The sequence below is a fragment of the Salvelinus fontinalis genome, chromosome 17, assembly GCF_029448725.1.
Source record: "Salvelinus fontinalis isolate EN_2023a chromosome 17, ASM2944872v1, whole genome shotgun sequence".
Classification (NCBI taxonomy): Eukaryota; Metazoa; Chordata; class Actinopteri; order Salmoniformes; family Salmonidae; genus Salvelinus; species Salvelinus fontinalis.
This window is the reverse complement of record NC_074681.1, coordinates 47,926,395-47,935,062: the sequence shown is the minus strand read 5'-3', so window position 1 is coordinate 47,935,062 and position 8,668 is coordinate 47,926,395. Positions and strand designations below refer to the sequence as shown.

The 8,668-nt window shown below is 42.8% G+C and overlaps 1 protein-coding gene across 3 annotated transcripts in view; it reads left to right on the top strand.

Annotated features, from left to right (window-relative positions):
- Nucleotides 1-4,454: 4,454 nt before the first annotated feature.
- The window catches only part of LOC129814506 (cadherin-7-like), a 175,450-nt gene continuing 171,236 nt past the window's right edge, over nucleotides 4,455-8,668 (top strand). The window contains exon 1 of one of the 3 annotated variants that reach the window (XM_055867669.1): nucleotides 4,455-4,719. The gene's annotated coding sequence lies outside the window, so the exon portion shown is untranslated. Of the gene's footprint in view, nucleotides 4,725-5,039; nucleotides 5,261-8,668 lie in introns of those variants that run through there. The other 2 variants (XM_055867668.1, XM_055867670.1) reach the window with 2 other exon arrangements.

Here is an 8,668-nt window from a genome sequence, read left to right as displayed (position 1 = left end):
TCTGGTTGGCGGCTCTGGCAGATCCTGTCTGGTTGGCGGCTCTGGCAGATCCTGTCTGACGAACGGCTCTAGCGGCTCCTGACTGACAAACGGCTCTGACGGCTCGGGACAGACGGGCGGCTCTAATGGCTCGGGCAGACGGATGGCTCAGATGGCGCTGGGTAGACGGATGGCTCAGATGGCGCTGGGTAGACGGATGGCTCAGATGGCGCTGGGTAGACGGATGGCTCAGATGGCGCTTGGCAGACGGGCAGTTCAGGCATCGCTGTGCAGACGGCAGACTCTTGCCGGCTGAGGCGCACTGTTGGCCTGGTGCGTGGTGCCGGAACTGGTGGTACCGGGCTGGGGACACGCATCTCAGGGCTAGTGCGGGGAGAAGGAACAGGGCACACTGGACCTTGGGAGCGCACATTAGGCCTAGTGCGTGGTGCCGGAACTGGTGGTACCGGACTGGGGACACGCATCTCAGTGCTAGTGCGGGGAGAAGGAACAGGGCATACTGGACCCTGGGAGCGCACATTAGGCCTAGTGCGTGGTGCCGGAACTGGTGGTACCGGACTGGGGACACGCATCTCAGGGCTAGTGCGGGGAGCAGCAACAGGACCTACAGGACTCTGGGGACACACAGGAGGCTTGATGCGTGGTTTAGGCACTGGTGGTAAAGGGCTGGAGACACGCACCATAGGGCTAGTGCGTGGAGGAGGCACTGGTTGTACTGGGCTGGGGACTGTCACAGGAGAGTTAGTACGTGGGACTAATACAGGAGGTGCAGGACTAGGGAGGCGTACAGGAGGCCTGGTTCGTGGGACTGTCATTCCCAGACGGTTAGCACGCACATCAGGACGAGCATGGAGAGCTGACTCAGGTAACATCACATCCCGCACACGCTCTGTCGGGTGGATCTTGTGCCTCACGCACCAACACAGCAGCTCCCTCATTTCACTCTCCTCCAACCTCCACAATAAATCCTTAACAGTCTCTGTATCATTCCCATTGCTCACCTCCAATATCAGCCCGACTGGCTCAGGTTCCCTCTTAGAGTCCTCACGGGTAGCACGGGAAGTTGACGCAGATCTCCCATCTGGACTCGCCACACTCCCCATGAGCCCCTCCCCAAGAAATTTTGGGGTATTACTCACGGGTCTCCAGCCTTGCTTCCGTGCTGCCTCCTCATATCGCCTCCTCTCGGCTTTCGCTGCCTCCAGCTCTTCACGAGGGAGGCGATATTCTCCCGGTTGTGCCCAAGGACCCTTACCATCCAGTATCTCCTCCCATGTCCAAGAATCCTGTGTAGGTGGGTCCTGTTGCCGCTTTACATGCCGCTTGGTCCTGTATTGGTGGGTAATTCTATCACGATCGTGTGGAGGATTGACGGACCAAAACGCAGCATTAGGAAAATAAGCCATCTTCCTTTTTATTATGAAGAAGGAGAACCGAAAACAAAACACTATTACAAAACTAACAAACGACCGTGAAGCTATGAACGTAGTGCACATACAGGCTACAGACATATAACATAGACAATTACCCACATCAAACGAAAGCCTATGGTTACCTTAAATATGGCTCCCAATCAGAGACAACAGAAATCAGCTGTCTCTAATTGGGAACCCATTCAGGCAACCATAGACTCTCCTAGACAACTACACCCAACATAGACACAGCTAGAACACATACACTCAACACAAACCCATACACTACACCCAACACCCCCTTTACCATATAACCACCCAAAACCGATAAAACACAAACATTCCCCATGTCACACCCTGACCTAACTAAAATAATAAAGAAAACAAAGAATACTAAGGCCAGGGCGTGACACATAGGGTGGCACAATTTGCCCAGCGCTGCACAGCTTTTGCCGGGGTAGGCTGTCATTGTAAATAAGACTTTGTTCTTAACTGACTAAACCTAGTTAAATGAAGGTTAATATTGTAAAAAATATGATGTTTTACTATTATCTCTCAAATCTCAATTTTTACACTAGAATACATGTTTTTGAGTTATAGCAATGCTACATAGGCCATTTTCAAAATGAGAAGTCGCTTTTTAGAGGCGGTCGCTCTTTAAGGGGGGCTGAACACACCGATTCAGCATGCTGCTCATAAAAACAACTAGATTTAGGTCTTGGAGGTGTGGATCAATGTGTGTGTTTTGTTCACTATATCATACGCTGGCAGTTATTGTTGTTTGTCCCTTGAGTCACGGTAGCAACATTTCATTCTCAATGAAGTCTGAATGAATCTTAAATTAATCAAAAAATCTGTAAATAATTTTGACATTTTTTCCAAGGAGGTCTTAGTTGCGCAATTTTACGTTTAGCTAAGGGGTTTAGTGCAGTATTTCTCAAGTAAAAATGTTGCTGTACAATTGGCTAGAGCGCAATCAGTTTCCATTTTTTTCCAAATCTCTGTTTCGAGATTTGGAAACACTGACCTTTAAGACCAAAATTATAATTTTTGGTTCAGCTTCTCTTCAAAGGTAGACTCAGCGAGATGACATAGATTCACAAAGTAAACAGTAGTAGTGGGTCAATTTCTGCAACAACCAGGAGCGTTAATTAAAGCGCGAAGCTAAACTTCCTTGCTGTTTGTGCACATGCGCAGATATTCTGTGTGACTGTCTGAGAGCAAAGTCTTGCATGTTGCTCATCTAAATGTGTGCATTCGAGCAGATCACTTTTGTGAACTTGGTGACCATCGTTGGTTACCTCCTTTCAAAGTGTGTTGCATTCTGGGGGTAAAAATGTATGGAAGTTTGGTATCACGTGTCTTAATGACGCAGAATTAAAATTGCTGCAACCAGAAAAGCAGAGGATATTGCAGTTTCGAGAGTCTTGTTGGTAGGAAATCTGTGATCAGAGGTCATCCATCTTATTATCAAGTGACTGGCCAGCAGAATGGAGGGAAGAGGTGGCCGCTTCTCCCTTCTTCTTAATCTCGCCAGGATCCCCCTGTCTTGCATTAGTAACATCGCCGTTTCCTCTTGGGTAGCCTGAAAATTGGGTCACAATTATAGAAAGAGCCCAGGGCAGATGAGTCGAAGTTGAAGTTGAGGCCTGAAATTAGGTAAGTAACTGCCGATCTGATGTTAAGTTGTTGTTGGTTGTAAGAAATTATAGCGGATACATTTCGTGAAAATAAAGTTAAAATAAATGTGTGTGTGTGTAAACAACTTGGTCTCAGAGCATTTTGTATTATTCTGTACATAGATCTGAGACACTACATTTAGTATGATATGCTACGTTTCGTATTGGTATATATTCATTTGTGGATATCCATCATTTGTTTCATATGATATGTTATGAATTACAATTTGTAAAATATGTTACAAATTAGCAAAATGGAAATTTTGTTACGAATTCGCAAAACATATGATCTCTTACGAATTGCAAATTGTTGTGGCTGACTTTATCTAGGTAGCTAACACCAACATTAGCTAGCTGGCTAATGTTAACAAGGCTAGGGGTTAGGGTTTGGGGTTAGTGCAGGGTTTCCCATATTCTGTCCTCAGGACTCCATGGGGTGCACGTATTTATTCCCCCCTAGCACTACACAGCTGATTCAAATAATCAACTAATCATCAAGCGTTGATCATTTGGATCAGCTGTGTAGTGTTAGGGATAAAAACCAAAATGTGCACTCTTTGGGGTCCCGAGGACCGAGTTTGGGGAAACGCTGGGTTAGGGTTAAGAATAGGAGTTAGGTTAAAGGGTTAAGGTTAGGGGAAGGGTTAGCCAAAAGGGTTAAGGTTACGGGTAGGGATATCTAACATGCTAAGTAGTTGCAAAATAGCTAAAAAGTAGTAAGTAATCGACCAACCACTCTCCTTTTGTTTTTACCTTAGTAACCTTCTGTCTTATTTACATTTACTATGTTCTGTCTATGAGACCAGGCTGGTGTAAATGTCACATGTGTGTGTGTCACATGTGTCTGTCTGTCTTCCTACCTGCATGTGTGCATGCATGTCACGTGTTTATGCAGCACTGCCAGATTTGAGTTGGAGTTATGCAGATACAATTCGTGATTACTGGCAAATAGATTCACCAGAGTTGACTGTGAACCCCGGGGGAAACAGAAGGGTAACCTATTGCCTTGGGAGGGCATTACACACACGTTGTGTTTAGGTAACCTGACAAGACACAACAATCAGATGGTTGGTTACACACTGCACACTGGTCACAAATTAAATGTATTGCGTTGTTTGTGATAATATGTTATTTGGCAGTTTGGAAAGTTTTTTTTACAAGGTTATCTGATATCACACTGCTGCCATACGTCTATTTCCTCCTTAGTGATAATTAGTTCAGTCCTTCTACCCACCCATGTCTATGTTCATCCTAATTCAACTGTATTCGTAAAATATGCCAACAGTATTGTTGCGCATGGATAAATAGCCTAGAGCAGTACGCTTGACTGCCTGACTCCCTTTGCACTTCTGTAGGTCTATAAGGTGCCATGGAAGTGTCGGGGCATGTTTGATGACATTCCAGTTATATTTTTCTCCAACACGTCCCACAGCATGCGGGGCCATCATCGGTCTGCGTCCCGCTGCAGCTGTGACTTCTCAATGGAGCTCATTGTAGCGACAACACGTAGTTGGAGCCAGGGTGCTGAGCAGCGCAGTTATTGCAATCACGTTGAGCGCGCTGCTGTCTGTTGCAGTGGCATCTTCCTGACTGTGTGTGAGAGAGGAACACATCAAACGACCGTAGTGGTAAGGTAGGGCTTATAAGATGTTACAGTGAGGCTTCCTCAAGACTTCAACTATGGCAGAGTCTTTACAATGTGTTGGATTCTTTTTTAGAGCATACATGCGGTAAAGAGATCAATGGAACGCAGAAGGTGGGGGATAGAAGAAGGATACTGGATTGGCGCATATTCAACAAATCTAACAAAGTAGATATTCCTCAATTGTATTGTAACAGGCCCACAATGTGGTTACTAAAGTCCGATGTGCATATATTTGGCTGTTTTCACTGCATAACATTTAGAAGTAGTCACTTCTCATGTTTAGAAGTGTCTGTTAAATTCGTATAAGCTGGTAGAAATGGGTGGTAGTCAGTCGTTTTGAACTGTACTGCAGGTGACGATGACGTGAACATGTATTGGGGCTGACATCCTTACATTTTTCTTGGGGGCAATGAGAAGATTCGGTATCTTTCCCCCCGATTTTCCATTATTTTGGTCAAGGTCCATTGACCTCTTTACCGCATCTATTGGCTATGCGATTGCGTTTCGGAGCGCGAGAAAAAAAGGTATGAACCAGGGTTCACTTTATATTATAACTGTCCAATTTTAATGCTTTGGATATTTTATGAGTTCTAGTATATTTCTTTGACACACATGTTCTGTATGAACTAAAAACGCGTGTTTCTTCAAAACTGACTGGATATGGCTGTATTCTCAGTAGAATTTGCCCTTAAGGAATCTGGAAGAATAAAACAACTTGGAATTATTTTTTTTTTAAATGTTTAAATCCGAAAAGATCTGTTTTGCTTAGCCTATTTCGCAATTTCCTAAAACATTGATGTTTCTTGCATGCGATGTATAATTGCATAATATGATAGTGATGCCTCTAATGAATATCGAAAACGATTGCATCGCAGACTCATGTATTAGTATTCCGTAGGCAATATTATAAAGCTGTATAATTATGGATCGGGCTACCTATACAGTGGCTCATGTTGCTCATACATTTTTTATTAGTTGAAACTTTTATGTGTATTAACCTATACATCGAGACTATTTTATATGACATATTGGACGAATGGGAACTATCATTATCATGAAAAATTGGTAAAGTAGGCTAGACTAGGCTATAATTTGCGTGTCCTCAAAACATTTTTAGTTTATTAGTGCGTAGGCCTATACGTTTGAGTGACACTTTGAGTTTCATAATAAATATAGGCAATCATATATGGCAGATAATGTGGTTAACTCTTGTTGATATGAAATGACACAGTATCATTCCATGTCTAACATCTCTGCATCATTCAACAGTCGAGTCAATGATTGTGCCTTTTGAATAACGGTCTTTCTGCTCCAGAGTATAGGTTTTATTTTGTCCACTGGGTGGCGTGGATGATACTAGCCTATAGTTTGCAATGATTTTGGGTCCCTGTTCTAGCAACATTATGATCTGTAGGTCTATAGCCTATGGCAAAGCAAAGTTATTCGATATAACTCTTCTGATTTTAACATTTGGGGGGATGCAAAGTCAACAACTACTCTATGTTTGAAAAACATATATTAAATAGACAATAGTTTATGTAGGCCTACAAATTGAGATGTTTTAGAAGTTTCACCACTTAAACTTTTCTTTAACAATTTAAGACAATATTTGCCCAATATTAGGATGTAATTCTAACCCAAACAGATTGTTGTTTGATATGTGGGAGGCAGGTAAGATGAACTGAAAGGTTGATGTTTCGAATCTCAGTGCTGACAAGGTGGAAAATCAGTCTGTACCCTTGAGCAAGGCACTTTACCCTAATTGCTCATGTAAGTCCTTCTGGAAAAGAGTGCATACTAAAATATAAATATTTTGATTTCTCTGCTAACCCTGGTCTAATATTTTGCACAGAGGGAGAGTGCTCCCTTCTCGCTTAGTTCATGGTGCCGACTATGCTTGTTTTGTTTCCAAGCAACTTGTTCACCAATGACAGTGAAGTGAAGAAATGTTCCATGGTGATATTCCTCTCCTTGCCAGTGTAAGGTTCCACAAGCCTCATCACCACATTCTCCGTCACTCGCTCACCTGCTGCCCGATGTGGATCTTTTTCAGCGCGTACCGTTCTGGTTCGTTTGCGTTTAGGCCTCAAATGTGTAGGTTCAAGCTGAGGCTCAGAATCAGAAGAGTAATCATCAGAGATGTCATGATTCACTTCTTTCCCACCATCCGAGTCCTTATCATTCAGATATTGTAGCAGCGCTAACGCAGCATGTACATCCATTCTCCTTGGTCTTCTTGCCATTGTAAATTACACTCGCTCTCACTGTGTACTCCAAGTTAGCCAGAGTAGACTGATAAGACTGCTTGGATTTGGTGGACTGATATGGAGTACATTCCATTTTGAGATTATAATTAGAATATATCTATACAATAGAATAGCCCGCCCTGTTCTTCTGTCACAATTGGTGATTACAGAATTATGCATTGTTTGCTTCCCCTTGCTCATCAACTCACCCATTCTCCGCCTTTCTTCTCCATCATACTTTACTTAATTTATTTAATCTATTGTTATATGTGTGAAATTAGTTTCATATAGTTTAGCTGCTGTGCAGGTCTGTTTATTATTCCGACTGAGCTCGAACAACGAGACAAGATTGAAGATGATGATGTAGCCCACGTGTTTCCCTTAACACTAGAACCGCTGGGCCTCGAGGGGCCCCTTGTAAAGGGGTACACAACTGGTGGCAGGGAAGTCAGACGCAGGAGAGCAGAACTAGGTAGTAGCCGGTGCAGTTTAATCCAAAAACCAACGGCATAAACATACAACAGAATATGGGTACAAAAAAAACGCTGCGCACCAGTAAAGAAGTGCACAAGCACTTACAACAAACAATCCCACACAAAGACATGGGGGGAACAGAGGGTTAAATACACAAAAATAATTATGAGGGAAATGGAAACCAGGTGTGTTGGAAAACAAGACAAAACAAATGGAAAATGAAAAGAGGATCAACGATGGCTAGAAGACCGGTGACGCCAACCGCCGAACAAGGAGAGGAAACGACTTCGGTGGAAGTCGTGACACCCCTTTTCAAGCTAACAAGCAGTCATTGTAATAAAAGTGTAATTAATACATTTATATATGCTATCTCTAAAATAATAATGTGGTTGTGCTCACGAAGATGTTAGGTAACACTAGAATACAATTTATTTCCCATTTTAAATAGCTAAATAGCATTTTCATAAGTTTATGTTACTGTAAGCTATATGTAAAAACAAAAAACACAAACGTTCAATCAATTTTATGCGTGGCATTCTTTTGTTACAACTATGAAACAAAAACCATATGTGTTGGAAAATGGTAAGAGCTTCTATTAATAAGTATTTATTTAAAAAAATACCCCAATTACAAAGATGCACGGTCAGCAGAACACGGTCAAAGGATGAAAACAGTACCCTTAACATAATTACAAGCGCCACGTGTGCTTGATAAATTGTGAAAATCAGCACAAAAGCAATAATGGCATTATAATGAATATAAGTGTCAATATGACAGCAGTCAAAAATAGTCCATTATTGTCAGCTTGTGCTTGCTTACATTGTTTGCGTTTTCACGCAATGGCATCAGTGTGAGGGTGTTGGTGAATGGAAAAATGCAGAGTCAGGCGCAGGACACAGATATGAGTAATAGTCCAAAATGTACTCAAGTAAAGTTCCAACAAAGAAAAACACAATAATCCAGAGCACGAACCAACATGACCAACAATAACGCACAAAACAGAGAGGGAAGTCAGAGGGTTAAATAAGGAACATAATTAATGGAATGGAAACCAGCTGTGTATGATAAAGACAAAACAAAACGAAAATGAAACATGGATCGGTGGTGACTAGAAAGCCAGTGACGTCGACCGCCGCCCGAACAAGGAGAGGGACCAACTTCGGCCGAAATCGTGACAGTACCCCCCCTTGACGCGCGGCTCCAGCAGTGCGC